The sequence below is a fragment of the Lathyrus oleraceus genome, chromosome 6 (assembly GCF_024323335.1).
Source record: "Lathyrus oleraceus cultivar Zhongwan6 chromosome 6, CAAS_Psat_ZW6_1.0, whole genome shotgun sequence".
NCBI classification, from domain to species: domain Eukaryota; kingdom Viridiplantae; phylum Streptophyta; class Magnoliopsida; order Fabales; family Fabaceae; genus Lathyrus; species Lathyrus oleraceus.
In genome coordinates this window covers 315,228,499-315,231,913 of record NC_066584.1, presented here as the reverse complement: position 1 = coordinate 315,231,913, position 3,415 = coordinate 315,228,499, and the positions used below count along the sequence as shown (strand labels likewise).

The following is a 3,415-nucleotide window of genomic DNA, read 5'->3' as shown; positions in this document are numbered from 1 at the left end:
TTATCATTTGAAAATGTTTTTTCCCAAAGTTCTCATATGACTCACGATATGGATAAATCGTGTTTGCATTTGATTTATGTTCTCTCCAAGTTTCATTTTAAAAAGTTTATACATGTGAGTTAATGTGCCCAACCTTGCCATATTTAGCTCAGTAGTACCTTTATGTATAATTTGGAGGATGTCCCATATTTATTTTGCAGTCTCGTGGTGAGAAACTTGCAAAAAAATCATCAAGATCGAGAGCGGTAGTGATGACAATTTTCTCTTTCAAATTCATTTGCACATTTTCTTTATCATCTTTGGTTAAATTATTTTCAATATTTATTTATTGAAACACCATCAACTTCGTGTGTAGGAACAAATGGACATTCCTACATAACCTTCCAAATACCACAATCCATCCATTCGGTGAAGACCTTCGTCTTTTCTTTCCATAAACTATACCTGATAACCCATATTTTGTGAGTTATTATATAGCTTAATCTACTGTTTTAAGCTAGTATATTTATCATTTTGTATTTGTTTTAATGCATTCTAGTTGTTTGTATAGTATCTAGCTTAGAGCATAATAGATTATCTCTTTTGTAGTTTTGATATGTTTATTGCTTGTTTTAAGTAGTGTTCTGATGAGCTGAGGCAAGACAGACGGGGACAGAGCCTGAGAGCTCAAGCTGGAACAAAGTTGAACTCAACTAAGGAATGAAATGAAGTAATCAGTCAGATCTCTAGGGCATGCATGGAAAATGAGTTGTATTGAAAAGGAATATATGTTTGTGTATTGGTGGAATTCCCTTGAGCTGAATGGATAAGACTCATGGTGCCAATAGACAAAAGAAGGTACAATAGTATGTCCACTAAGGAGCGCATCATGCAGAAAAAGGCAATGCCACATGCACCCCTGCCACTACAGACTGTCACACTACACCCTGTCCCCCATAATTGTCCTCGTACCTGATTTCTTGCAAACGAAGCTGAAGGAAAGAAGAGAATATGCTAAAATTAATGTTGGGCTTGATGTGATTCTAAAAGGTCCCATGATCCAAGATAAAGGAAAATAAACCCTAGCTAAAGGCTTATAAATAGACCTTGTTAAGAAGGAAGTTCATCACCTTAGAGAAAATCATAGAAGAGAATATTGCAAGGAAGAGTGGAGAGAAAAAAGAGCTTATTCTTCTTACCGTTTCTAGTGCTAATTGTTGAATCCTGGAGCGACTGGAGTCATCACTTGTTGATTATCCATCACAAGGAGGATTTACGTTACTCTTAGGTTGCTATTTCTTTTTGATCTTTTGTTTAAGAATATTTCCTTTCAAAACCAACTTTGTAAGTTATACTCAGCTTATTATGAGCTAAACCATGTGTTTGTTGAGCAATGAGAAGTTAGTATTATGTTGATGTTATGTTTAAATAGTGTGATGATAGTGCCTTGTTTTATTATGTGTTAATATGTTTATATCTAATTCTTTGAATTATCAAATTAGAAGAGGATAAAATCTTGTTATTGTGAGAGATCCAACGACAAGTGGATTTCATAATAAAAGTAGTTGAATGGGTAGGATTGAGATATTCACTCATTTAGTTTGCTTAGAGATAAGAAACTACAACTACCAAGTAATTTCCTGAGATAAATATACGTATCTTGGGGTTATAAGAGAGACTTAGAGATTTGTTCTATTGCCTATTATACTTGCTTTGATGTTGTAGAAATACACTCTTAGATCGCTCAGTGACCTTTCTTGGCATGACACTTCACATCATATACACATAATTACTTCATAGATATTAATGGATCATAGCTCAACTTACACTCTCTTGATATATTCACAACACTCTTTCTGCATTGTTAATATATTGATTTAAGGGAAATTGAACTTGTGACAATCAACTATTCTTTTTAACCTTTCTCATGCTTAATTTCCAAAATATAGTTACTTACAAAATCAAACTAAGTTACTTACACTCTATGTGGGTACGATATCCTTACTTTTTATCACTTGCTACTTCATAACGAACATGTATACTTGCATGTAACACGTTTTCAAGCAACAAGTTTTTGGCACCGTTGTTGGGGAGTGCCAAGTTAAAATTTTGATTTTGTATTTAATACTATTTTTTTGTGGTTAAGCATTTGAGCTTCTAACGTTTCTATGATTTGGTGTCTCGATAGTTGCTCGGTTGTTGTATGTGCATGACTTTGAACCTAGTTTACAGGGGTGATTCTGAACCTGTAAGAACTCCCAGGTTTCTAAGAAGATTTCAGCTTATTAGACATTTGTCAGGGAGTCTTCCTCCCGTCCTTGCTATAGACATAGAAGGCCAGTAGGAGTTTGTGCAAGAAGATTTGGAGCAGGAAGAAGTTGTTGTGGTAGATAAAGACATCATTGGCATTGCCAATGATAAAGCGTGTAACATTAGAGACTATGTTATGTTTGATCCAAATGCCATGACCACTAGAATCATTAGACCTGAAATCATTGTGGCTCAGTTTGAATTCAAGTTCATGATGTTCCAAATGACATAAGCCATTATGCAATATTCAGGTTTTGGAAATGATGATCCCTGTCTATACTTGATATAATTATTGGAAGTGGTTATTAAGTTTAAGATTCCTAGCATATCAGATGATTCCTTCAGCTTGAGGTTGTTCATTTACTCATTGAGAGATCGAGCAAAGAGTTGGTTGAGCTCTCTGGATCCTAATTCTATAGACACATGGAATGATTTAGCTAAATAATTTTTAGCTAAATACTTTCCCCATGTTAAGAATTCCAAAACGAGGAATGAAATCACTTATTTTAGGCAAGGGGATGATGAATCTTCATTTGATGCTTGGGAAAGGTTTAAAGATCTATTGAGACAATGTCCTCTTCATGGAATCCCAATCTGCATTCAACTTGAAACTTTTTATAATGGATTGGTTCCTTCATCAAGGGATATGCTTGATGCCTTAAGTGGTGGAGCATTGTTGTCAAAATCTTATGAATATGGTTATAAGTTGATTGAATGTATTACTGACAACACTTATCAATGGTCGGTTTCAAGAGTTTCCCCTACACCTAGTAAGAAAAAGCCAGCTGGAGTGCATCAAGTTATTGAAACTACTGCTCTTACTGCTCAAGTAGCTCAAACTCATCAAATGATGAAGAAAATACGACTAGTATTGTCGTGTCAGTAACTAAACTCGTCAAGGTAGTGACTGGTGCATTAGAAGTTGCATGTGTCTACTATGGAAGTGCCCACCTATTTGAGGATTGTTATGTTAATCCAGTACCACTTAACTATGTTGGTAACAACAAGTATAATAACCCATAAAATAACACCTATAACCCTAGTTGGTGAAACCACCAGAATGTTTCATGGAGCAACAATCAAAATCAACTCAAACCTCAAGCATCTCAAACACCATAAGTTCCAC

General features: G+C 35.0%; 1 non-coding gene across 1 annotated transcript; it reads right to left on the bottom strand.

Moving 5' to 3' along the window:
- Window positions 1-2,771: 2,771 nt before the first annotated feature.
- On the bottom strand, window positions 2,772-2,877 carry LOC127098803 (small nucleolar RNA R71). Its single transcript, XR_007793498.1, has one exon. It is a non-coding gene; the product is annotated as a small nucleolar RNA R71 (small nucleolar RNA).
- Between the last annotated feature and the right edge of the window lie 538 nt (window positions 2,878-3,415).